This window comes from Zonotrichia albicollis, chromosome 1 (assembly GCF_047830755.1).
Source record: "Zonotrichia albicollis isolate bZonAlb1 chromosome 1, bZonAlb1.hap1, whole genome shotgun sequence".
NCBI lineage: Eukaryota > Metazoa > Chordata > Aves > Passeriformes > Passerellidae > Zonotrichia > Zonotrichia albicollis.
This window is the reverse complement of record NC_133819.1, coordinates 71436693-71450954: the sequence shown is the minus strand read 5'-3', so window position 1 is coordinate 71450954 and position 14262 is coordinate 71436693. Positions and strand designations below refer to the sequence as shown.

Sequence of the window (14262 nt, the reverse complement as noted above, 5' to 3'; positions counted from 1 at the left end):
TTGAGGGTTTTTTTCTATTTTACTGAGAACTTCAGAGTGGGGAAAAAAACCCAAAACAAAACAAACAAAGCAAAACAACAAGCAAACCTTAAACATCACAATGTGATCTGGCACATTTTGAAAGTGAACAGGAATATAATTTGCAATTAAGCTTGATTTTGATATCACAATAGGAAGAGAGTAATTCTTGTGACCAAGATTTAAATATAGTCTGGATGTTATTTATCTCTCAGTTGACTGAAATCAGTTGTAGAAATGATGAAGTATTAGTCTTGGAAAAAGAGAAAAATACCAAAATAAACACCTACTTTATGTAATGGAGATGTACCATAAACAAATTAGTTCAAATCCAAAGTAAATAAAATTAATATGCAATTCTGCTACTGACCAGCCCTATATCTGAGATGAATAAACAGGATTTTTTAAATGATGAAATGACAATAAGTACCTGCTTGGTTTTTGCTGAGATACAGATGGGTATAAAACTTGTTATTTTATTTTGAAATTATATTACTCAGTTCCTTTGAACTCAAGTTTTTAAAGTACACAAATAGTTCTGCTCTTTGGTTTCATAAAAAATCTTTTTGCATTTCTTTATTGATTGCAGACTAGCAGCACTGGCAACACACCTTGCTTCTAATAGTTATTCTCTAAACAAAAGAGGAGAGAGCTCGGAAGCATCTCCTACCAGTTAGCTTTATTTTTTGTGTGGTAATTTGTGTTCTTACTGCTCCTAAAGTCTGTTTTCTTCTACCCTGAATTATCAATAAGGGTGGATGGAGCCCTGGCAGATTTTTTTCCTGTACCTTGTTTGTCCCTATATCTGAAATGTGCAGGACAGACATTATCCGGAAAATTATTTTAGCTTCTCTTTGAAGGACTGCATCACACTGCTTTCCTCATTGCCCCATGGCAAACTTTGAGTCTTGTTAAACATGAAGGACCCAGCTGAGAGTGCAGGTCAGGAGCTGAAAAATTTTTCTTTCTACTGGCTGTAATTGTTTCTGTATTTCAGCTGCTTTTTATCAGAAGAGGGCTGCAGCTAAGAGGTCTTAATCTCGCTTTTCCTCTGAGGGTTTCTGGATTGTCAGGTGTTGACCACTTGGCGACACCAGGCGTGTCTTCTACTTGGGAGCTGCCTTCTTAGGAGCAACTGTTGGTTTGCTGATGGGTAGATGTAAGTCCTTTCATCTACTTTTCATTGTACAGAAAAGCATTTCATGGTTGAGATCTAGTTAGCAAACACAAGAGCTAAACTTCTGAGTGGCAGACAATAGTCTGCATCATTACAGATATGAAACACGTGATTTATGATAAATTTGGGCAGCAGCTTGTAATGAGGAGCTGATAAAAACTTAATGTAAGTCTCAACATTTCAAATAATTTTAGTAACATATAAACTAGATCTTTCCAGCAACTCTTTGCTTTGTAATGAGCCCAAACTCATTGGTATCCAAGTCAGACTTTGATATTTGTAGTTTTCAGACTGTTCTTAATAAATGCAGGTTCTCCCTTAAGAGAAAGATCCCTCTATAAACAATAAAGTTAATATTGTAAGTTTATTCTTCAATTGAATACACTTCCATTTTAGTGCGTATCTTATACTTTTATATTTTTAAAATGTGAGAATGCAAAGCTGAACGAAAGAAGGAAGAGGAAATCCTGTGCATGGGCAGGGTGGAGTGTCATCCCTTCTTTGACTGACTTCTCTCAAATTAAAACAGGAGAAAAAAAAAAAGAAAAGTGAAAAGGAGTAGGAGTAAACCATTTGTCCTTTTGGCATTTTGATTTTAAATGCTGCAGTGCTGAAGGAGGGAAAATACCTTTAATGGTCATGTTATTTGTTTTCTGTGCACCTTTTATAAGTGTATTTTTGACTGTATTGTCAGGAAAGCCATTATTTTACCTTGGACAGAAAATACTTTAAAAAAAATCACTCTTGTTCTGTCTTTAACTGTATCAACTAATTCTGTGCCTATCCTCAATAATTATAGAGTTACAGAATTGCTACTGCTAACTGTGTGGGAAGGGAGGCTTTGCTCAGTAAGTTCTATTATGGCTGCAAAATCTTGGTATGAAAGGAGTAAAATGCCAGGGCAGAGGAAAAGCTTAAATCACTCTAATGTTCCATCTGACATTATTTCAGAATGGACATTGAAGGGAATATCATTAACCTCAAAGATACAGCTCCTGATCACATTTCTGTTTGTTTTCATGAGCATGTTGCCACTTAGGGGTGCCTGTGCCACTGCTTTCACAGGATGGTTCTTTCTGGCTGTTAAGGAGAAGAATCTGCAGTCTGCTCGAACTCCTTAGAGCTGCAGTTATAAATAGACTTGGAAGCAGCAACAAGCTGGGTCCACTGCCTCTGTAATGGCCCTTTCCAAATACTTTAAAACAAATGATTCATCAAATAAGGAACACTAAAAGGAGAAATCTGCCAATTTGTAGAATTTGACTCCTCCTAATCAGAGCAAGGCAACAGGATGTTGAGTTCCTGCCCTGCACCTGATTAAAGCCAAATGCACTAGGAACAGCTGGGAGTAAGAGGAAGCATCAAGCTTGTCTCAGTTGGGGGTAGGACAGCAAAAGAATTTTTTTTAAATCCCTTCCACCTTTGTTGTTCTGTTTTCCTGACTCTTTGACAGATAAGCACTTATTTCCTCTGGTATTTGGACCCCTTAGAAACCACGTAGGATGTACAGAATATAGGAAAAAGCTGCATGTGTATGTGCCTGACCTAGGCAGTCGTTTTTGGTCACAATGCCATTCAACATTCCTCATCATCAGTGCAGCCAAATTGCTAACTTTACAGACTCTGGCCATGCAGGTGCCAAATTCTCCAAGTTCTGCCCACCCACCTTCAGCAAGTCAAAACCTGTAAGAGCAGCATGGAGACTGAGATGCATTTTCCATCTGGATCACTGTGGTAGTTCTCACTGCTGCAGGCTCACACAGAGCCCCCCTCAATGAACGTGCTTCTCTTTCTTTTTTTTTTTTTAATGGAAACACGGAAAAAATGTGAAAGCTTTTGTCAGTGCTTTCTTCTTGTGCTCTAGAAACCATAAAAAACACAGCTTTTTAAAGCTTTGGAGTACACACATGTCCTCAAATAAGTGTTAAGCAGTTATTTTTCCCCATGCAGTTGTAGAATGTGTTGCAGATTATAGCCAAGTGCAGAAAAAGAACTGTCTTGTAGATTGTGCTGAAGATACAATAACAGTTAAACAGTGCTTTATTGCTTAAAATACAGCAATTACTTCAGTGTCAGAAATCTTCCCAGAACCTCAAGACAAAGCTCCTTCTTGACCATTTCTTGAAGTAACTTCTTATGTGATTATTCCTGGGGTTTTTGCAGCCATATCACAGCACTATTTTATGTGTGTGCGGCTTCCCCTCTGTGCCTGGAGCCAGTGGAACAGGCTGTTCACTTGTGCACTCCCTGGGCCTGATCCAACAAGCCGTGAGGTCGGGAGCAAGATTTTCTTGGCTTCCAAACTTTGGATCAGGCCTCCTTCTGCAAAGGGTTTTGTACTGTGGCATCCGTGCCTCGCCTCCTTTCTCTGCGAGCATCAGCACTGCCAGAGGGTCTGAGTAATAACCTTCACTTTAATGCTTCAGAAAAGCAGGCAGTTCAGGAGAAAAACCATAAAAAATTCTTTTTTAAGACGTCCCTGAAACACTTTTCTCATCTTGAAATAAAGGAATATATGCCTGTAAATGTCTCAGTCAGCATACACTTTTCTTCTCTCCTCTACTGAAGTTTGCCAGTTATTCCATTTCTGTGCCTCCCTTTTTTCTTCAGATTTTCAGGTTAACCTTGGAACTGTTTTGTGAGAAATGGTGTTAACAGTACCTGACATATGAGTACTGGGGCTTGCCATAACACTGTGAGAATAGCTGCTGCCAAATTTTATGACCTCCAGGGCTGTATATTTAAAATCTTGGTATATGTCAACCAAAACAGTGTGCCTTTACATCAAGCAAAGGAAAGTGATACTTATATACACAGTTGAAACGCCAAGGGACTCTGCAGATATTGAAAGAACAAAAGGACACTTCCATGAACTTGTGCTATAAAATACAAACCTCAGGTGCTTTATGTTCCTCTTTTGACTTCTCTGTGGGTGCAGGATTTTGGGTGAGGCTTGTATGACCTTCACATGGTGTTGGAAGGCAAGAACAGGTCAGCAGGTGTCTGTACCAGACTGCTACACTGCTTCTCATCTTTGCAACAGGAGGCTTTGCCTCTTGGGAGAGTTGGGGTGGGTTCTTTGGGCAGGCAGGTATTGCTTGAGGAAAATGGGCATGTTTCAGAGTACAGCAGGTATCATTCTGTTGTTTGGCTTTTAGCACCTGTTGGAAAGTGACAAATTACTCTCTTCTTCTCTTTGATATGTATAGCCTAGCTTGCCTATTAATGTGTAATGTGCTTTCCTAATATAGCTTAGGAAACTCTTTATAAATTATTGTTCACACTCTATATGACAATACAAGTTGTATTTATACAGATCTAGTCAAAGCACTGGAGCAATTAAACACCTACTCATCACATAATGTGTTTTTCCTGTCTTGTGGTGCCAAAAAAAATGGTGTTTGAATTTATGTAAAGATGCTCTTATTTTCTCTGAGCTAATGGAACTTGCCTGCTGCTTTTGGAACATGGTCATTATGTATTCTTAGATATCTCAATATTTAAAGCCCAAAACAGATATTGAATGTTGTTAGAGCTTGTGGAAACTGGTATGTTAAGTCTGGTTCTCTCTGCTCCCTTTGGTTTATTTGTGGAAAGAGATTGTTTCCACAAGAAAATGCTCCAATACTTAGAGGCTAATCGCCATTAATTGAAATTGTATTTTTTAAAGAAGGATGTGAAAAAAACGCTGTGAATAAGTTTATTAAAGTTTTCCATTAGATGGTGTAATTTTAATGGTTCAATAGGTATTCTATATTTTTCAATACATATTATGGTTTGAAAAAAATTGCTGTTAACATGTTTGTTTTCCTATTTAACCTGGTAAAAGATTGTGAAAAATTGATAGACAATACCATTGAAAAATCTTAAAAATAATTTTTACCAGATTCACACATATTAATTCTTTGACTTGTGCAGGTATCAGAATATGACAAATTGGATGTGTTTGTGGGATGCTAGTGTGCTCGCATGCAAATAGGTGTGTGTGTCTGTACATTCTCCCTAGGGTTTATTCTACCATGTACCCTAAAGGTGGTGTGCTGTTGCTTTCTGTAAATTAGAATTAAGGTCCTGTGTGTATATGTACATATAAAACAACTGCTTTAATGCTTTTTGGCCACATTACAGGAATTCCGAAGTTTACTTCATTTGTGTTCTCCAGATCCCTTCATGCCAGAGGAAAAAAGCCAACAAGGAGAAAACAAATTTTTTATTATTTCACTCCTACAATGCTTGGTCTCATAATGAGCCAAAGGAGCATTTCTTATGACTTATTTTTCTGTTCCTAACAAACTGAGATGACTGTCTCTGTTTAGGAGAGCTCTTTCCTCTCATTAACTCGGAAATTAAGTGCATTTCATTATGCTTTCAAACACTTTTTTCTTTTTATCCTTTTTTTTTTTTCCTTTTTTTCTTTTATGTGGAGTGGTAAATCACTGAACTGGTATAATGAAGTTAAGCAAAAAGCATATCCTATGATGTTGGCAGAGACATGGAAGCAAATGAAACTGATGCAAATGAAAGGAGGAACTCATCAGTACAAGAGAGAAGTGTCCTGTGCTTGGGAAGACCTTTCATTTGCTTTTAAATTATCTAATGACAGCCTTGCAACATAAAAAAAAAACTACTTCCAGTGTGTTTTTCTCTGCAAATGAAATTGGAATAGACACAGAAGACTTGACATAAACCGTAGTAAAACTTGACTTGCTTAAACAGGATTTCGTGTAGATTTAGTGAATGTTTTGGTCTTATAAGGCATTGAGACAAACTTAATGAAGTTCAGGAGCTTCAGGGCTATTAATCTACTTTTTCCTTTTGACCTAGATGGAGGCCTATTGTGATGTGACTCAGGAGATAAATACCGGAGTGTGTGACAAAAGCCTGGGAGGAGGGGTCAGCTTGTTTGCTTCATCTGGGTTTTCCCCTGCTTTCATTCTGGATCAATCCAAGTGAGGTCACTAATTCAATAAAGATGCTGATGAAGTAAACCATCTTCATCATTGTAGCTTAATCTGGCAAATAAGCTCCAGAGGTTTGAAAGTGCTTCTGCTGGTGAGTGGATGATTATTTGATGCCAACAGAGCCAAGACAGAGAGGTTAGTCTCAGGCAGCTGTCTTTGCTGGGGTCTTATTTCTGTCAAATTTGCCTTTTTTGGGAGCCACAGCAAGGACTTAGTTCCCTCTCACAGCTTTTTTGTGGCAAAGCTCAGGTGGCTACAGTGATGTACCTTTGGCTTCTGCTCAAGATCTGTGCCATGAACGGGATCATGAACACCTGGAAACTGGGCTTTCCACCTGCAGCTGTGCAAGTCTCTGCTGCTCTGTGGTACATCCTGAGGTCCTGAGCTCAAGGTCCATTTTCAGAGATTTCCCACGTACCAATGTACACCTGTCTTTAATGCAGAGTTAAAGTGTAGGAAATGCCTTTTTAAAAGATCTGCTCAGGTCACAAATTTAAATGAACAATGCAGTTTCCCAACATATCATTTGATTAAACAAAACAGAAAAATACACTCCTTCAAGTTACCCAGTTTCCCTCATGGAAACCCTAGAAAAACAACACTTCTAGTTGCACTAACCAGACCTTCCCACTCCCTATACCCACAACTGGAAAACCTTATAACTCTTTTTTTAAGATGTGTGCTGAGGAATCATTAGCCATCAGTCTGAAAATTTTCTGGTGTCATCAAAGAAATTACTTATTTGCAATGAGGCTGAATTATAACATAATACTGAGACACTTCCTATTTAGTTATTCTCACATACTCTGAGATACCCTGGTTCTATCTCTTTCTTTTCAAACAGGTTATCAGTCTTCCAAATAGATTGGTCACTCACAAATCTAGCGGGTTTTTTTCCTTAGTAACTTACTGTAAACTTTTGAGTTGCTTTTCAGCTTGCAGATAGAATCAATTGCTTTTTCTAAGTTTTCAAATTAAAAAAAGGTTTAATCAAACTAGTTTAATGTCTCTTGTGACTCGGGTTGAGAAAGGTAAGTGCACTGGGTAAGATAGAATTTTTAGTCTAGGAAAAGGTTTTGGGAATGTGCACCCAAGGTGTATCTGTGAGGAGCTCATTAGGGTCCAGCATTAGCCAAGATCCCTCCACTGCAGGACTGGGCATTTCTGTCTCTGAAAGCAGTTTAGTCACATCAGAGGAAGGGAAGAGCTTTGTTTGCTGAATGGTAAGATCTGCAGAAGAATTCAGAAGTTGCAGTGAGTGCTGGACTACGCACAGGGCAGTGTTGTGCCAGAAAAGCAGCAAAGCTGATACCTTGACAGGATGCTACTGAGTAGAAATAAGGAGTCAATATCACTTATATAACTTAATATGAGAACACCTCAGGTCTTCTGCTTTCCAGGAATGCTTTTCCAGAATATGCTGAGAATAGGAAACAATTCAGAGCAAATACAAAAGTGATTCTGGGCCTGGAATAGAGTCTTGCTGGTAAATGACATTAGGAGGCCACTAGAGTTACCTCATTAAAGCAAATGTGAAGCAGCTATTTGATCCTGCTCACACAGGGAATAGGATGTTTGGTATTACTGGGTGCTTAACCTCACAGGCAATTATTTGGAGATCCAGTGCTGAAAACTAAAGTTAAACAAACTCAAATTAGAGAAGAGGTGCAAATTTTTTTAAGTGAGGACAATTAGCATTTGAGCGGCTTACCAAAGGAAGTGAAAGATTCTCCATTTCTAGCAGTCCTTAAATCAAGATTGGACACTTGCCTAGGAGATATAAATAACTACTGGCTATTTATACAGGCTTGGTATAAGAATCACTGAGTGAAGTCATATGGCCTGTGTTATATGGGACTTGGTTATACAAGAAAAAGGAGAATTCTAGGTAATATTAACTATATGTGTATAATTGTTGCTTCTGAAGTTAGTAAATACAGCAGCAAAAATGTGTTTCTTCTTCAGTAGTCATATTTTCCTTGGATTTATGCATATGTCAGTCAGAATAGCTGATGCTTCTTTCAATTTTTCATCCAAAGGCTTAAATAATTCCAGTTATATTTTTTATGTTTTGCTCTGTATGAAATTAGGCTGGTTTTGGAGTTTCTGGTTACACTAGCACACTTCAACTAAAGCATTTGAGTTATAAACACTGAAGTGTTTAACAATAAAAAACACCCAACAAAACAACCAAGCAATCTTATTTCCTTCATAAATTAAATTAAAAATTAAAATTGTATCTCCAACTTTTATATGGAAATTCAAAACACAAAACTTATTTTATATTTCCTTTGATTATTTGGAATACCTGAATTAACTGTAGTGTGTATATGTAGTATCTTAGCCCACACAAATTTCACACATATATATAACGCTCCATAAAGAGAAAAATACACCTTAAGATGTCTCACCTGGAAGGACAAGGTGGTGATCACCTGGTTTATTTCCAGGTAATGGTGTTAGAAATCAAATTCTTCTGAAACTGTAAAAACAGAAGGCCTACAGAGGTCTCACTATTTTTAAAAGCCTATCCTAATAATCCCAGAATTACCAAGACAACTACGATAAAAGAGCATTTAAGTTACAGGCAAAGTAATTCCATTTGCTATTATAAAAAGTAACTCTTAGCTTCTGTAAAGACAGCCTTTCCAAAAGTACTTTTCCAAGGCTTAGGTGTCTTCAGCCATCTGTAATGGATTATTTTATCTTACTGTATTTCAGCAAGCAGGGTGGTGGGAAAGCCTTGGTGACAACAACACTAATGCAATAGGGGTTGATTTTTTTTTTCCCCTTTCAATTTATTTTGGCAATCTTGGAAGAGGGGGGGAAGCAGATCTAAATCAGCTACTGCAGCCTCAAGTCTGCTGAGTGTGCTTTGATATCCTCTCTATGTTACGTCTTCTGTAAGGTAATAACCGCGTGGGCAATACAAAGATGATTAGGATCATGCCCAGCCTTTTGATGTGCTTTATTTTCCCAAATTGCTCCATTAGGGGTGGTGGACACAGTGGAAGTTGGCAGAAACTGGGCAGTGGAGCCCCAAGAGGGATGAGAAGGCACTGTCTCTGGCGTTTGCAGGGCTGTTGCTGGACAGATGATCTGAAGCAGCGGCGGCTGCTCCGCTCACAACCAAACGCTTCAGCCAATTCATCACAGGGCTCTCCCCGCTTGTGCAGACTTGAAAGGTTAAGGCAGTAAATAGTTTATTGCCACCGAGGCCCGTGGGACATTGATCACTGTTGAATTCCCTCTGTTTAGATGTAGCTTCTTTTGAAATATGCTCTGTAGGTTTAGTCTGAGAGCAGGATAATTGCTGCGAGAGCTTAGGGCTTGAAAGCAGACACTTCCACAGCCAGAGCACAACGGGCTGCCAAGACAGACTGGTGTGAAACATTACAGCATTGTATTTTCTTAATTCTCAGGACTTGAATAAAGCAATAGGAAAGACTGTTTCTTGAGGCATGGGAGGGTAAAGTCATGTGGAGTTTGCCCATTTCATACCTATTAATAAAATCCTTGCTATTGTCCTATTTCCACCCTCTCTGGGGTGCATGCTGCAATTCAAGGCATCTGATGGTTCTCCTTACCCTGATGTGGAGGAACTCCTTAATTGTTGTGCAATTCAGTGTGTGAATTGTTATGGTAAGGTTACACTCCAGCAAGTACTCCTGCTCATGTAATTGTATGCATTTTTCATATCCCACTTATGTATAGGAGTCTTACTCTCACCACTGAGTTTCTGAAACGTGGCTGGCAGTATCCTGTCAATACATAGAGCTGGTTGTGTGCCCAACCAGCTTTGGAGTGTCAAGTTCTGCCAAAACGTGATCTAATGACTCCAGGCTTTGGATCCAGCTTGACTAATTTCTCTAATTTGAGGGAGGATTATGGGTTTGGGAGGGTAGATTACCACAGCAATTTAAAAATATGCAACAATACTGATTGTATGTAGTTAAGCTTTTATGATCATATGTGACGATATGACAGTATATGTCACATTTTTGGTGATGGTGTTCTCCTTAGAAAGGTGAATTCTCAAGAACTTGGATCCTGACCCAACTATCAGCTCCCCCAGGATGAATCCTTGTGTCCATGGGGAACTTCTCAACTTTGCTCAACCTGTATACACTTGAGGTTTAAAATTAGCCCTGGTTAAGATGAGGTTATTTATATTTACATCATTTGTTTGTTTTTCAGTAAAAGCCTGCAGGTAAAGATACATAAAGTATAAGACAGATAATAAATTTTAAAGAAATTTGAGCTTGTTGAGCTATTGTTTCCTAGCATATTGCATATGAATATAGACTTTTAAAGAGGAGTTGCAGTCTGAACAACATGCTGACAGATTTGGAGCTGTTTATCAAAGACAATATCTGCAGTCTTTTGTTCCAAGACCAGAAATGCTATCTGAGATTGCAAAGAAAGGGAGATGAAAGACATTTTCATGCATCATAACTGGAATTTTGTAATAAGTTCAAATTGAGTCTTTTTTTCAGATTGAATCTAATTTTTTCAGATTATAGTGGAATATGGTAAATTATTCCAAACCCTAATTTTAAATGTATGAATTGGTGTGACTCTTGGGTATGTGCAGGGCTGGGAGTTGGACTCAATAATCCTTGTGGGTCCCTTCCAACTCAGCTTGTTCCATGGTTCTGTGGGTATTTTGATACAATTTTGAAGAAAAAATTAAATAATAAAATTTGAATTCCTGTATTTAACAGGTTTCTATAAAGTTCAAGACTGAGGCAGTAAAGTGAGAAGGGAAAAAGAAAAACCTGGTGAGCAGTCAATCAGTTTCTCTGTATGTGGCCTCAGTCTTTACTGAGAAACAGTACCTCAGGCTTGCCAGCTGTGAAATTTTTAGTTCATCTTTACCACAGAGCACATCACATACTTTCCTCATTAAGACAGGGCTGTGAATGGATGATGGATGAACTGTAGACTCATTGTGTTAGAAATACCTATTTCGTTTTAAAAGCTCAGCCCCTCCTTGTCAAGGCAGTCATTCCCTCTTGTAACAATAGAAGAAACATCATGAAGTCATAGTTCAGCTACAGTGAAAGACTTCATTCAAGGATTTGATGAATAGCTAAGGGAAATGTGAGAAAAATAATGTGACAGCTAAAAACTTTTTGTTATCCCTCCCTTTGCTGTCTTGAACTGTAAAATTGTCTATATTTTTAAGGTTAGGTGAGATTTCCCAATGTAGGCAGAATAATTTTAAGCTGAGGGAGGTTTTGAGGATGAATTTGCAGATTTTAAAGAGACAAAGAATCTGAGCTAAACCTTATACTGTTAAGGATGTGCATTTTAGAGCAACTGTTGCATCAAATCTGCTTCTTAAACAGCTTCAGTTTTATGATTTCTAGGGAAGAAGAAAATAAAAAATATTTGAAACAGAATTCTGAAATGCATTATATATTTGCTATACTGCATGCTGAAATGTCTTTACATACAATTTTAAGGGCGTGCTAATTTTCCAGATGCTGAATTTCATATAAATACATTAATTGGATGGAGTTTGAATTTGGAATTTTTGTGGGAAGCTATAATTTCAAAAGTGGTGGTGGTTGTTAAATGTCAATGGGAACTAAAGTCTTGGGGCAGAGTTGGGGTAATGCAAGACTCCTAGGATCAGACTGCTGTAATTTTGGCATGGTATCTAATTTGATCTCATACCTGTCTATGGCAAGTTCCTGTGATGATACATTGCACAATATTTGCTCTTGTTGTACAGAGAGCCAGTAGTATCAGTTCAGTAAAGGGAATTGAATATCTGTGTGTTCTCTCACCTCAGGAAGAAAATTCATTGTTTTCTTCCTCTTTCTGCAGAATAAAAATGCCTTGTAAATATATTACTAGGCTGATATATCACTACGCTTTACAAGCATAGTAGCTTAGTTTTCTTCATAAATTTGGCAATCTTATAGCATAAAAAAAATATGCCTCCTCATTTCCAGACAGCAAAGATTTAAGTAGATACCAGTTAATTTGAGTTAGGTACATATTGGCCAAGTCTGTTTACCTGAATCTGAGGATTGTCTGTATGGCCAGTACAGCTGAGAAATATAGGTTGGTTTGAGTCTCACTTTTTTCCTCAATAAAACACTTCCTAACATTATTCCCTTAATTTTTTAGGAAGTGTTCAGACTTTTACAAGGTAATTTGGAGAGTATGACTTCAGTACTCTCTAATGGTGTCTTCTAGCACCAGAAAAAGAAATTTGTAGGTGAGTGCAGGTGGGATTGTCAAGCTGTGTTGCTGATTTAGGGATAGCACAGTCTATTTGAATTTTCTGAGATTTAGTCTTTGCAGAATGAGGTTTAATCACATTTTGTTTGTTGTGTTTATTAATCACATTACTGTATTGTGTTTATTAATCCCATTAACTGCAAGCTATTAACAAGTTTGGTTTATGCATATATGTGGATTTTTTTAATGTGTATTTGCTTTATAGGCTTTTCTTTACCTATTTTTTCCATTTTCATACTGAAATGAGATGTGGTGTCTCTTTACTCATGCTAATAGCAAAATAAATAGCAAAATATAAAGTTAAATAGCAAAAATAAAAAATCTTAACAATTTGATTTTAAAGTGTTCACGAATGTAAACTATCAATCTTTCATTTTTCATACTCAGAAATGCAGTATGAAAAATGAAAGATTGCTCCCCTTTCCCTTTCCTTTTCCTCCCACCCAATAGAGGAGCAAAGGAGACAGTTCTTGCGGGTGTGGTTATCATGAGTTAATTGCAACCCTGAGGGGTTTGAGACACTTGGGTGCATTTCATACCTTTTAGCTGTCCAAGGATGAGATTTTCACACGAAGGCTCCACCCCACGGTATTTTACTTTTTATTACATAAATCAGTCTGTGTGCCTAGGGATCATTTATCATTTCCCTAATATTCACCAGGGTACAAACAGTACTGTTCCAGTTCCATTTAACCTCCTTATTTCTCCCTCCTACTCCTTCTCAAAAAAAAAAAAAAAAAAAAAAAAAAAAGTTGGCAAGATGCTAAAATTGTATAATGGTGGTTCTGTATTTAATGCAGAAATCATACATTATCATAAGAAACTCACCCTTGAGTACTCTTTGTACTTCTGAGAACATGATATATGGCTGACTAGTGCACTTAGCAACGATGACTTCATTTAAATCTTAGAGTTTCTGAGAAAAGGATTACTGCCTAGAACCTAACTGGTATGAAAAATACATACTTTCAGATGCAACTGCAGTTAATATCAGCTTAAATTTGTGTGTGGAGAGAGTACTCTTGCAACATAAGAGGTGTTAAAATCTATAGGAGTGGAAAGTGAAACACTTGCTGAGGTTTTGCTTTCATGCCAAAACTTTTTAATTTTTTACCAATTATAGAATTTTTCATCACCATTCACTACTTACATTTTTCAGCCTTCCCAGCCCAGCTTCCTTGGTATACTAATGACACAGGATCAAAAATTAACTAATGTTTCCAGACTCCCATATGACACTTTAGAAGTTTCCTCTGTTTCTCTGGCAAACAGGCAGCACCAGTTTGTTTCTCCCCGTGTTTTGTGGTTCCTTGACAGAACTTTTTGCAACCCAGATGAGGATGCTCAAGGCCCCAGAGCAGCTTGGGGTCAGCACAGTGGAAATTAGCTAAAACTCCTACTGCAGCCACGAGACGTAGCATTCTTAGATGATGTCAGGGTTGTGTGCAATCACGGATCTTAACTTGCGGTATATTTTCATCCAGCCGTACTTCACAGCTATTCAGCACGTTTCCCTCATGGATAATCACTGCCTGTGCAGCAGGGCTCTCTCAAGTGCTCTGTAGAAGCTCTAAAGGCTTCCATTTTTTGTATGTGCATTTAGTGGGCAAGTTAGTATCATGACATCTTCTTTGGCTTAATACTGTGTGATAAAACTTACAGACTGAACTAGATTTTTTTCTTGCCTGACAGACAAGCTCTGGAAACACAACTTTTTTAGTTTCAATTAAATACTTGTGAATACTGGCTGGCTTGGAAGGACATGGAAAATGACTATGCTGTTTTATAGAGGCTTGCAGGCATGTAGAGATAATGTGTTTGGAAGGGAAGACAGGTTGAAAAAAATCCTGA

The 14262-nt window shown here is 37.8% G+C and overlaps 1 protein-coding gene across 1 annotated transcript in view; it reads left to right on the top strand.

The window, feature by feature from the left end:
* Positions 1 to 14262, top strand: part of GMDS (GDP-mannose 4,6-dehydratase) — a 408288-nt gene that overhangs the window by 126838 nt on the left and 267188 nt on the right. The gene's annotated exons all lie outside the window — the stretch shown is intronic.